Below are 13,578 nucleotides of genomic sequence, written 5' to 3' on the forward strand. Positions count from 1 at the left end.
TTTCAGCTATTTTTTAGAAATGACTGAGGATGAGGAAAAACCCAAGTGCACTTGCATGTCTATTGGTTAACTACTAAGTGCCAGAAGAAAAACTGATCAGATATACCCAAGTTGGATTTCCAGTTTAGGCTGGAAGTCTAGGGAAGCACTAAGCTGATTTTACTGAGTCTGACCTCATCAGAAGAGTGTGCACAGTTCTCTTCCCCTAAGCATGAGAGTGAAGAATTCAAATAGTAAATGGTCCAGTGAGGGGATTTAGGACAATCAGAGGAATGCAAGGGCCATTCATCTGAGAGAAGAAAAAAGCACTGAGTTTAGCTAGGTAAAGACTAAGAGTGGAACGTGCAGGGAGGCAAACACCCAAAGGAGAAAATTACTGCTGAGAAGAAATAACAGCGATAAGGACGAATAAGGCATGAAGACAAATGGATTAAATAAGCTAAGAATTACTTTAGGCTTGAAATTAGAGCAAGTCTGTATAGCCAGAAGTGGGACAAACACCTTTAACAGCCATGTAATATGAAGTGCGAACAGTATATTACCATGTGTTTTAATGGATCTGCAAGAAACCGACAGGACCTGGGTGTCAGGACCACAGAACATATTCCTATGCAATGTTTATTGGTAAGGACTGGGCACCCCGAGTACTGTGTGCTGGAGTATGCTGTGTAATGGCAGCCCACATGCATGTAAAGAAGATATTTACCTATAGGGAAGTCTGAAGAACAAGTACAGTTCCTGACACATACATCTTTGAAGGTAAGCAGAGGGATTCATGTCTGAAGAAAACTGCTATTCAGCATTATCATTTTACACCTGGTTTTAAACAGTTAAGCTGTGAAGTGAAGGAGGCAAAAGTCAGATCAGGAGAGTTACCTGCCTGGTCACAGGCTGTGAGTAGCAAAGAGCTGTAATGGGCAGGCTGTGCACATGCGTGAGCTCAGTGCTCCTCAAGGATTCAGAGGACACTTACAGAAAAAGCATGTTTTTGCCAAAACTGACTCAGGTCATGAATGATTCATGAACAGAAAACAAGGCTACATTCATCAGATAATTTGTATGTAAACCACTAATTCCACCAGCTACAGAAATGAGCCCGTATCCCTGGAGGTCAGAGCTGTAATGAGCCGCTAGCAGTGGGAAGGATGCCTTTATATTTATGCCCTGTGATATTTTCCCATTAGGCTGTCACCAGCCCCTCGGTGGCCGGTACAGGAGATGGTTTTGCTGTTTATCAGCGTGGACCATCCTGGCTACCAGCAGCTGATGCACAGACTTTACTGGGGTTTGCTCCCCTGGTGCAGCAGTGCTGGGGGTGCCAAGCTCATCGCAGAAGCTTTGATTTGAGCGGAAGTGATGTGCTCACTGAAAGCCAGAATCCTTGTTCTCGCTGTAACTGGGCTGTGCTGGATGGATGGGACCACAGGCATGCTGCCTGAGCTTACATCTACTGCAGTTTGCTGGGACAGAAAAAGGCTTCGAAGTCTTCCCCTGTCTGCAAACCTGCTCTGTGACAGAGATCAAGGTCAGTGGGGATAAGAGACCTCAGCTCTCTGTTGGATTTTCCCATTGCCCTGTCTAAGACAACCCCAGTCTTCTGGAGCTACAGTGCCTCCAAAATTAGTCACCTTTCTCATGCTTCTTGAGGTCTGTTTGTAAGAGTCCTGACCCTGTTCACTTTCTGTGTGATGCAAGCATTTGCCCCATGGCTGGTTGACTAGCAAACAAAGAAATCTGTTTAAACCAATGTTTTTAGTATCCTTCACTACTACTGATCTATCAGTTTAGTTGCAGAATAGTCCTGAACCTGCTGCAGAACATAATAAGCAGCAGAAATATATTTCCCCTTGCACTAAACGGTGTTAAACCTATGGAATTTAATTGAGTATGTTCACCCACCTCTACTCACCTTGTATCAAGCAACTCTTACAGCTTTTTAAACCTCTTTCTTTAGAGGAAACTAGGCCAGATGGACATTTGGTCTGACCCAGTAGTGCTGCTATTATTTTTTTTATTAGAAATAGGCTGAGTTAATAGCAAATTAATTCTAACTTGTGGCTGGAGCTGCTCCAAGGCTGTGCAGCTGCAGAGCATCAAGACCAGAGGGGAGCACACATTCCCTAAGAGTCTGGCATCCCTTCCGCATTGCTTGACCCCCAGGGAGGATTGCAGAGGAGAGGCAAAAAGTCTTGTAATACCAGTGGGCAAACCAGAAAAACCTGTCGCTCAGATCTACTTGCAGATCATCCATCCTGGACCTAGGAAGCCAGCCAAAAGGCTTGATGGGTATTAATAATGGGAATGTGATCTAACGCTCTGCTTCCTCCTGACCTCGAGAGGAAAAGTGTGTGAGATGCCCCCTCTGAGCAAGCTGAGCTATGTCAGGAAGCCAGAACTACTGCCCTCAGTGTTTTGTCTAGATGGTCCTGATGGAATTAGCAAATTCAGAATCAGTTTTGACCCATTTGATTCACTGCTCTGACCCCAGCATGTGCTCTGCTGCGTGCTGTACATCCTTTGCAGTGCCCCATGGCTGCCTGCAGAGCAGCACTCCTCATCCACCACAGCCTCCTCATTTTCTGCATACTATTTTTTATTCCCTTTGTCCTCTTTCTCTCGCATGTGCATACAGACACCTTTGAAACTTCTCAGCTGGCCAGTTTCCTACTTAACTGGTTTGCCTATTATTGCTTTCCAAATCACTTCCCTTTGCATTTGCCCTCCCTCAGGCCTTTTGTTATCAGCAGCTTTTCCTTCTTCATGTTTCTTTCAGGGACTATTTCCTTCCTCCTCTGTTGCTTCCAGATGCTCCCTGCTCTATCCACCCCTCCTACCCATCCGTTTATTTTTAAGCTCAATGCAACAGTTTTTGTCTCACACCACTGCATTCATTCCAGACCTCCCCAGCAGTTTTTAAAAGACATCCTACATCCAGCCTACCTTTGCATGGAGCTTATATTGTTAAATGTACTAAATGCTCTCGTCTGACTAGAGGGCGAGTAGAGTTAGGAGGGGACCTTTCAGACGGATCCCCCACATATTCTTTCTGTGGTCCAGATGTGGGCATTTGTGCTGACCTTCTCCTTAGCAGGCACATCAGACTCTCTCTTTTGGATAACTTCAGAGAGTGTGATTGCTGAGATCTGATCATTCCCTGATTTTTTACAAGGGAATTTTGCTTGCTATCAAGAGCTTTCTATGGCATTTGCTTTCAAAGGCATTTCATATCTGCTTGTATCTGCTATGGATTTTCAGTTCTCACATCCATATGTTAAGATGTAAATGAAAAAGGCAAAAAAGCCCTTTCTGATGCTAAGCTGTGGAATTTCAATAACCAAATATTTTTAAGGTGGTACAGGCAATGCCCGTCTGCTAATTCACAGCCTTATTTCCTTTCTGAAATCTCCATGGCACAGGAGATAGTTGCTGCCAGCATATGTAAAGAAGTTGGTTGTCATCCCTACCTTCTAAAGCTGTTCTTGAGTTTTTACTGCAGTGAGTGCTAAGAGTGTTTTCAATGTGAATATTATCAGTGTTTTCCCCACAGTTCTGCAAAGCCTTCTGGTCCTCACTTCAGTGTTGGCTAAGCTGTCAATTACAAGAGTGATGCTGTCATTACAATATTTGATTATTTTTTCTTAGAATAGCTGTCGTTGAAAGCACGTTCTGCATTTCATAAGGGAAATGGTTATTTGTTTCTTGCAGTGAAGCTGGGGGCAAGGCCAAGTAGTAGGTGTGGGAGAACTCGCTTTTGACTTCAGCACTGTGGTAGCATCAGGCAAACAAACTGCCACTGTGCTCACCCTGACCATGGGACAAGACCTGGCAGAGGGCACATCTTTGTATTGTCTTATACCTCCAGATGCACTTGCAGTGGACACTGTTGAGTGTTTTATTTGCAATATAGAAGTTAACTGACGATGTTTCCCTGAGCCTAGGGACTTGTCAGCTGATTATTTATTCCTTCATTACAATCAATGCTTTTTTGATTTGTTCATATAGTAAACATACAGTCCTCGGGGTCAGACTCCTCTTGCAGGCCTTACTATAACCAACTGTACTATTTTGATGAGAAAAACACTCAAAAAAAACCCCAATTCACCTTGTTTCTTCTCTGCCGTGGTTGCAGAGCCATTCTGCTATTCCCGTGCAGAGCTTTGCAGGCACCAGGTTTTGAGGCCTTGCAGAGCAGATAAGTGTTTGTCCCTGTGTTCCCAGCAAACAGTGACTGATGGACATCAGCAGCCCTGATGGACCTCAACAAAACTGCTGTTGAGTTTTCTATGCAGTGTTTCACTGTTGTTTTTCTTAATAGCTCCATACAGTTTCTGCCTGTCTTATGCTTTCTAAAAGTGGTTTGGCCACTTCACCTTTTGCTTTTGGCTGTTAAAAATCTTTCTGTATTAATCCCTAAAAGGGGCTCCAGCTGCTGTAGCGTGTATTAAGGACCTCAGCAATTGGATGAAGTGTTTTCCTGTCACTTCTTTGAGAAGCCACTTTTGGCTTCATGATCCATCTCATTCCTCTTGTCTTGCCTCACGTGGCGTTTTCCAGCATTGTTCTTTGTTTCATAGAGAACTTCTGCTGCTGCGTTCATGAGTATCATTTCAGAGAAGCTGATATTGTTGTCTCAACTCTTTCACACATAATCTAGATGACCTCCCCTACCCCGACTTGAGGTTTACTTGCCTGTAAGATGGCAGTGGTGGTTACTGGTTGATGGCATCCTGCAGGAAGATGTATGATCTGTAAATCAAAGCCTTGTAGTGCCTGATTTATTTTTCAGTTCAAATTGAAGTTGATTCTGTGCTTGTCTTACAGCCTTTCGCTGTCAGTTTGGTTAATGAATTAGGACTTTATTTGCTTTTTAGTTTAATCCTAAACCTTCCCATGCAAATTATGATTCCTTCTGGCCTCATTCAGTCTGTATCCAATGGTCATTCTGCAACTGCAGCTGTGAGAGCAGGGTAAATGTCACCAATCTTTTGCCGTTTTGATTTGCATAATGAAGACTGCTATTTGATTGCTTTTCCTCGCAGTGCTTGATTTTTCCCAACTGAAATCTCCCATTGTTTAGAGGAAGTCATGCCAGGATTTTCATTAGAGTCTGGAAACAACTACAGACCTGACCCTTCCACTCATGCCTGTACTTCTTTGTAGGTGTTTGCTGTCAGGTAAATTACAGTCGGCTCCCTAGATACCAGTGTATAAGCAATTCTTCTGACACACAAATTACTGAAAATTATTAGTTGTGTAGACACTGTACTACAACTTTAATCATCCACGTAACCTAGAGATTTCAGACTCCATGCAAACTTGTGCAGAGGTATTGCTGCTCCCAGCATGACTCTGCTGTTACAGATAAGTGCAGCTCTGGAGCAGCACACCAGCTGATGTTACATTGGTTTATAGATTCTAGAGCTCGTCACGGATCCTCTAGGTTTATCCAGTGCAGCATCCTTGGTGTTTGCTTGCATACTGAGATCACAGGTTTGCTGCCTCTCCCTGGGTATATCTCAGTCAGGGGCTGTGAGCAGAGCAATCTGGGTTCTCCTTGATGGTATCTCCAGTGCTTAGACAGCTCCATAGCCCTGCATCTGGGAGGCACAGTTTGTCTCTTCAGTTCTTACAAGAGTCTTGAGAACTAAACCGTGATGGCACAAACCTATGAAATTCTTTCAAATCAAATACAACCTTTTTATGACTTTACACATTCACAGGAAGATTTACTGCCTAAAATAGTCTGGTGGCTTCCAGTCAGAAGCCAGTAGCCCAAATCAAATCTCGTTACCTCAAATGAGAGGCATGCAAAGAACTTCTTGATCATGTGAAAAACTCTTACAACCAGAAGCAATGTGCTAAAACAGTTATAAAAATGAGCAAAAGCTAAAAGATAATTCAGGGTTGGTACTGAAACTCTGATTTCTGTTTGGATGAATGGGTGAAGTTCCACACTCCACTGATGACAATGTTGGTTTTCCTGCATCCAGAAATATCCACATGGGAGAACAGAGTCACTGTCAATCATTTCCTTCAGATCAGTGGACGAAAGACTAAGAATGAGCCAACTGCTGGACCTCAGTGTTAGAATCTCTAAATTACAGTGTGAGTGATAGAGGAAATGCTGTATATGGCTGCCTCTGCTGTGTACCTATTCTGTTTGGAAAGTGTTTTTCTTTCTTTCCCAGTGTTTGGAAAGAGCCCCCTTCCCCCATCCCTAACTCAGTGCTAAAGCATGACATTCCAGTTGAAGCTATGTGTGCAGCATCTGCTCTCCTCCCCCTTGTATCACATGCACAGACTATTTATAGCAGGAATGAATTTTTGTTCTTATGCATCATTCCATCCAGCAGAAAGCAAAACAGAAGGAGAAGCTGGTGCAGGAAAATGCTCTCTCAAGTCAGATTTGCAACAGAGAAAGGAGGAACAAGCTTTATGCCCTTGCAGTGCTCTCAAACCCCGCATCCAGAATCATAGGTTGGCCACTGCACGATGCCAAAGTACCTCTCGGAGGCCATCATAGCAGAGTAATGAGCACATGCGGGTTGAGCCAAGTGTATTTAGTTTTTAGAAGACTGGCATAAGTCATCTTTATTGAATATAATTTAGTTTTAACATATTGCTCTGTGCTTGAGTTATTATCTTCACTGTGCTTGGAGAAATAAATTACATTGAAGCCTTTATTTTTGACCTGTGACATCAATACACGCCATGGACGGATTCCAAAATCTTATCAGCTTTGGCATGGCTATTAAATTACAGTGGTGAACAAACCTCTTTAGAAATGAAAAATGCTTTTGGAGCTTTGACCTTTTACATTTCAATTCGTAAAGAGCCCAGTGCAAATGGGAAATGCTGATCAAAATCCAGTTACTTTAATCTTGCAGGGTGTCCTTTCTGCAGAAGAAAAGAACAAAATGTATCTTCTTGCTTTGCAGCCTTTCAGACCTTGATACCCAAGTTTGCCTGCAACTGTGAGATCTGGTGCTGGAAAGTCGTGTTTGTAAAGTACAGAACATGGTAAATCAGCCAAAGCCACAGAATTTCTAGAAAGAAACTTCCTCCGAGATAAAGATGTGAATTCAAACAGGACAAAGGCACACAGCTATTCCTCTAGCGCACGCTCTGTCTTACCTCATAGCAGCTTCCAGTATCTGAAGAGGGCCTATAGGGATGCTGGGGAGGGACTCTTCATGAAGGACTGTAGTGACAGGACAAGGGGTAACGGGTTAAAACTTAAACAGGGGAAGTTTAGATTGGATATAAGGAGGAAATTCTTCCCTGTTAGGGTGGTGAGGCACTGGAATGGGTTGCCCAGGGAGGTTGTGAATGCTCCATCCCTGGCAGTGTTCAAGACCAGGTTGGACGAAGCCTTGGGTGACATGGTTTAGTGTGAGGTGTCCCTGCCCATGGCAGGGGGATCAGAACTAGATGATCTTAAGGTCCTTTCCAAGCCTAACTATTCTATGACTCTATGATTTGATGTGCAGAGAGTACGCGTGAGGATGCTGCAATGTTTTAACCTCCTCTCCAGCTCTTCCCTCAGAGTGCACTGAGGCTTCTGTTTGAAAGATGGGAAATTGAACCAAAATGGGTATTTTATGTATTCTTCAGCCAGTTAGAAGTACGCCAAGATTTGGGTCGTTTTTCTCACTTCTCCCACTGTGGCTTCTGTCTTCACAAAACCACCTTCCATTTTCCAAAAACTCTGCCTTATTCCTTGTGCAGCAAATGGTGACATGAAGCCTGGAAAGTCAGATGGGGAATTAGACTGGGGTTAAAGGACAGAGTTTAGAAACCATATTGCAGAGCTCTGCGTGGAACATGCTGTAGATATACATCTCTGTAGCAAAACCAACCTGTTTATTATTCAGCATTACCCATGCTTTCTGCCTTCCTCTGCTCTTCTCAACCAGATGAAGCAAATGGTTTAGCTGTTCATGCTCACAGAGGTGGGACAAGGGTGTTTCCAAATCCCTGTGTGAAGCTGAAGACATGACATGTTACACAGCCTCTGTAGCACTTGGTGTGAAAATGAATTCCTTTCTCATCAGTTTTCCTGGCTAAGCTTGCTTTCAACATTATTTAATAGTGCTTTATGTATTTCTGACAGTTTTTGAAGAGAGACAATTTTCCTACTGATGGTGAGAACAAAAAGCACAAGTTGCATGCAAATTAATGAATACAACTGGACAAAGAGCCATACAAATTTGTTGTTCCTTATTAAGCTTTTAAAGCTATAGCACTACAGAGATGAAGAGGAATCGCTGGGTTGTTTGTGATGTTTCCACCCTAGGACATCCATCACTAATGCTCCTTTATATGCCACTTCAATCCTATATTACCTTCTCATAGCCAGTGAAAATGTTGACATTCAAAAGAAGGGTCTAGCTAGTTTCTTTTGCTGAATAAGAGAAAAGGTATGGACATAACTGCCTGGGGCATAGAAAGGTCCCAACAATTGTGAATGTTGAGAAGATGACAGAGAATACTGATGCACCAAATGGGACTTACACTTCTAAATGGGTAATTACAGGCCCATAAACTCACCAAGAGCAGGTTTGCAAATAATTTTGGTTGTTTTTTTTTTAATTGCAGGTACAATATTGAACCTAAACTTACAGCCAGTAAGTGGTTAACAAGTATTCAAGCCTGGTCTGTCAGCCAGACAGCTAAAATAAAGCACTGTGCTGCAGGAAAAGCCTAATGTATGTTAATTGAATGCCAATTGATTAAACATATTCGTTGAGGTTTCACATCTAGGTCATAAGTAATCTATCTATTACATACTTGTTAAACCTCATTAAATAATTGCCTGGTGGTATTTAACATGCAATAAGTATCCCCTGAAATTCAGCTAAAATGTATTCTTGCATCTGCTTAGGAAGTCGCCGAAGTGAATCGATGGAAGAATGTCAAAAAAGATGAATGTTAAACAGACCATCTGAAGTTTTTAAATAAAAGAGATGTGCTGTATGGTGGTGCAAGATATTCCAGTAAGTCTGCTGAAAGACGTCTAGTATCTACACAATTATCCATGTAATACCGTGCAGGGGGAACGGATTAGTGGCTACAAAGCTGTGTGTGAAATGGGAAGCTGGAGTCTGCAGGACAGAGGAAGAACTCTTGATGCCTGGGTAAGGAGAGATCCTGGAAGACTTTTCCAAGGTACAAGGACATGGTGTTGCAAACTTTACTTTTATAGGTGAAAAATGATTGCTGCAAATCTAAATGTTTATTCACAGGTACAAGGCTCATTCATGCCACTTGTTGCTTTTGAATTATTAGCGACATCTTGAGCGAAATTGATGTTACAAACCTCAGTTAAAGGCCCGTAGGGTCTGTGAGAGGCAGCCACTTTATATCGCACATTGCTCATTGAAGGCAGGAGTAATCTTAGGCACAGAGTTGAAAAGATTTGCCTAGAAAATCAATGGAGTACATCAGATAGCAAACTCAGAAATATATCTGCCCTTCATCTACGCCTGTGTCACGTAACTTGGTGTATGCACTGCAGCCTGATTTAGCAAACTCTGCTCCTCCAGAGCAGACACCACATCAGAACCTGAAAACTTTCCATTGCTGTTATCCAAGTACATTGGGCTGTCCTGAAGCCCTCATAACGAGCAGCAAACAAATACAAAAGGAAAGTTTATCAGCTACAGCTTCATTTCTGATGGGTTTCCAAGACATCTGGTTGGCACAAATGGTCAACGTGTGCAGTTTGCGATGCTTTCTTTGCTGTTGCTCAGTGTGTTGGACCAAGTTCTTGGCAGAAAAGGTTTTATTCTTCACAGGGTCTTCCTGAAGAGACTCTCTGAGCTCCACAACAGGGTGAAAATGCTCCTTTGCCTCCTCATCCCTCTGAGTTATTTCCAGTCCTGGGGGCATCTGAGAGGCAGATGACAACTCCACAGCACCTCTCCCATCCCACACAGACCTGATCTGGCAATGAACCTGCTTCAATCCACCCATCAGGCAGTTCAGAGACTGATTCCTAAAACCCCAGAGAGACAGAAGTGTGACCATGACTAAGAACCCGAAATATCTAAGGTTTTTCTGAGAAAGGTTTGGTATTTAATAGAGATGAGCTAGAAATTGGGCTGAAATGTGCTGAGTTTTCACCCAGCTTTTTATTCTTCTTATTATTAAGCTTGTAGGGAATTTCTATGCCAAAATTACAGCAAGAGGGTGAGAGCAAACACACGGGGGAGCACTTAGACTGTAATAGTCAGTAACCAAGTACTCAATACAGCCAATAGTGTACCTGAGATTGCCATTTCAGAGGAAAACCTGGCTTTTCCAAACTCGGGTTTTTTCCCAGAAACCAAAACTCCCACGTGGAGTTTTCTGATGCCAGGACCACAGGGAGGGTCACGTACTCTGTCTGTGCTCGAAAAGAGGAAAACTCTCAGGAAGTGTCAGTATCTTTAACCACAAAGAAGTGCTGCATTTTGAAGCCTGTTTGCATGAATTGCCATCTTTTATTTTACTGCCGGCTGTAGAGTTAGAAATTTATCTCAACAAGCCTTCTCATCTATTTTAGGTTGCCTATTTGCCATCACTGGCATGCTGCTCAGCAAACCTCCCTGTTTGGAAAGGTACCTCCTGAAATACGGTTTTGAGACTGAAGTGGGTGTTTAAAGGGTCCACCATGCAAAGGAAGCACTTAGCCTCATAATAGATTTCCTGTATTTGCAGACTTTTTGTCATGTTTACTCAGTAAACATTTGTGACAAAGATTGAATGATTTAATTTTGTCAGTGCTTGCAAAGATAGGCAATTCAGGAACATTGCTTAATGCACAGCCAAAACATAGAAACACCCATTACAGAGTTTTGTATAATTGAGTTTCTATTTAATGGTGTTTGTGCTCCTGTTTTCAAGCTGGAAATGTGATATATGCCCACGCTTCATTAAAGGTGTGTTGTAAGGCCGTTAGTAGCGATGATGATCGTACTTTGAGTTTCTTTAATTTCTGCATTATTAAGGGATCCCTTCCTCATTCTCGTATAACAAACTCCAGAATTATCCTCACAGAGGGAAATACTTCCTTCCCTCTGCTGTTCCAGGAATAACTCTTACCTTTTTGCAGCCATCAGCTCTACCACAAACCTCTTTGTTATACCCAGTGGAGCATCTCCTTCATCCTCCCCAGCTTTGCTCACCACAAGGGACTGGAGAGTGCTGCGTTTAATAAGACCCAAGAGAGAACAAAGGAGGAGGAAAAAGTTTCTTATGCACATACACGTACACACAGTAAGGAAATAGCACTGGAGACAGCATTCCTCTGCCACTATGTTGGAACAAAGAAGTGATTCATAACTGAGGCTGGGGAAGAGTGTGGGTGAAGGGAGAGGAAGGCAGGAATTTTTATTACCTATTAAAGTGAGGAGTTAAATTTTGTCATTGAAATCAGTACTATTTGACTTATTTATGTATTTATTGGCTTATGCAGGTGGTGAGTGTTGTGGTCCTTGGAAGTTACAGGCAGGTTCTTGTGCCTACACAGCCTCCCTGGATGCTCATAAGGCTGCGTGTATGAACATTTCAAATGGCAAATAACAGTAAGTGTCCTTCTAGCACTGATATTTATTTACAGTCAGTAGGGTTAATGGAAACTTGGTGTTACGATGATTTAAGAGGGGATTTTATTGCAAAATAGAAAGATATTGCAGTACCTGCATGCATCACATGGATAGATGAAAAAGTCTTTGTAATTTAGTTGCTATGAGTGGGTTCAATGTACTTAACAAACAAAAAAGTCAATATTGTGATCTGCATTATCCAGACATGGAAATAGAGCCGAAAGATGCTACTTCTGTGACCATAAGTCAGGAGCAAACACACCAGCTTGCTTATGCAGTGCCAGGCGCACAGTGTGCTGCAGGAGTCTCAGCTACATAATATCTGTGGAGTTCTCATATTAGGAAACACCTGGCAAGCAAGGAGAAACAATACTCACGTTAATCAAATAAATGAACTAAAAATATGGTAGTTATAAAATGCTGCTTAATGTTATCTCATGGACAAACCCATACTGTTCTGTGAAAAAATAATCATTTTTCTCTAATCTATTACACTTCCTCATGTTCCTGCAGCAGTGTGGAGAAGGTTTTCAACAGTTTCCATCTACAAAGATGTTTTAAATAGTCTCCTACAAACGTTTCTTGGGAGAGTGATCAGCTACATGTGCATCGTTTCTCTTCCGAAGGAAGGAGTAATAACCATGTCAGGGTAAGACTGGTGCTGCGATGCTCCAGACCAGCCCGATCATTGAGCCAAAATAATGATTTTGATTGCCAAAAGCAGCAATAAAACTGAAAATCATTTCGGGAGTCTCTTGAAGAGCGAGGTGGGCTACACTTCAGGGCCCAGCTCAGTTGAAGTAAGCATAAGGTGAAGCATACTGAAAGGAAAAAGAAACCCAATTTAAACTACTCATATGTGACGCTGGTGTTAAATTAACTGTAGGTAGTCAGGAGAGGAACAAGGTAACATTTCCAACAGGCATTTATTTAATAAGAAATGGTGGCCATACAAAATGTTCATTTGTATAAGAAAAAGCTAGCCGAAAGCACAAAATTATTGCGTATCTTTAACATGAAGTGACACCTCAGCATGGATACTTTGCTCAGCTTTGCTTTCCAGTCTTACAGAAGGATAGAACAGAAATGAAAAAGGTCTAGGGAAGGTAGTGAAAATGATTAAGGGAATAGAAAGCCGCAGTGTGTAGAGAGATTAAAAGATTAGAACTATATATCTTAGACGTTAGAGGAATAAGGGGTGATGATAGATATAAAAAATAACAAAGTGTTTAAAGAAGTTAAGTCAAGAACTCCTTTTCCTTGAGTAAGAAGCACATGAAATTAAAAAGCAACTAATTTTTTTAGACCTTTTTTCTATACTTAGCAGCAGGGTAGCAAAGCTCAGCAGAAGACTGGCATCTGTATGAATGATGTCTAAGTGTACATAAGGAGTACTGACCTATAAAAACCATCAGGGTCATGAGCTCAGCCCAGCCACAAGTTTCTGAAGTCTGAATGAAGGTATCTTAGTTCATTAATGGATTTATTGCTGAAGCAGCAGGCAGAATGACTTTCAGAAAAAAATACGATTTTATGTATCTCTGTACTGAGATAGAGATCAGGGTTTTTTTCCTTTATTTCTTTGGAACTAATGAAGTAGAAACGTCTCTATGTGAAATCTACAGGAACAGGAATTATCCTCTGCATGTTTCAATAGAGATCTTATTCAAATAAAGCACCACACCTTTGCTAGGAGACTGCTGCAATTGCAACAGGACAGTGAGGAAGAGCTTTCTAAAACGAATCTTCAGCTGACTGCTCCTGGTCCTGTCTGGAGCAAAATCAAGCAGCTCAGTGTGTGCTGGCTTCAGCTAGTGCTGGGACAGGTGAAACCTTGGGTACCACAGCCCAGCTCCAAGGAGGGGAAGTCAAGGGAAGTCTGGGCTTCACAGGCACAAAGTAAGGAATCGCGTGTTCAGCCTCATAATGAGGAACCTGGGCAGCTCCCCTGACTCTTCTTCATGGATGCTGGCGACCGATGGGAGGCGCT

The 13,578-nt window shown here is 42.3% G+C and overlaps 1 long non-coding RNA gene across 2 annotated transcripts; it reads left to right on the forward strand.

Annotated features, from left to right (window-relative positions):
• Positions 1 to 565: 565 nt before the first annotated feature.
• On the forward strand, positions 566 to 11,257 carry LOC133262369 (uncharacterized). Of its 2 annotated transcripts, XR_009741281.1 has the most exons (4): positions 566 to 759; positions 8,599 to 8,708; positions 8,885 to 9,168; positions 11,159 to 11,257. It is a non-coding gene; the product is annotated as an uncharacterized LOC133262369 (long non-coding RNA). The 2 variants fall into 2 exon arrangements; XR_009741282.1 differs by lacking the exon at positions 566 to 759 and having other exon boundaries at positions 8,578 to 8,708.
• The last annotated feature ends 2,321 nt before the right edge of the window (positions 11,258 to 13,578 follow it).

The sequence above is a fragment of the Pezoporus flaviventris genome, unplaced genomic scaffold (genome assembly GCF_033815535.1).
Source record: "Pezoporus flaviventris isolate CSIRO_AGI_PZ_B2104156 unplaced genomic scaffold, CSIRO_AGI_Pfla_v1 ptg000213l, whole genome shotgun sequence".
Taxonomy (NCBI): domain Eukaryota; kingdom Metazoa; phylum Chordata; class Aves; order Psittaciformes; family Psittacidae; genus Pezoporus; species Pezoporus flaviventris.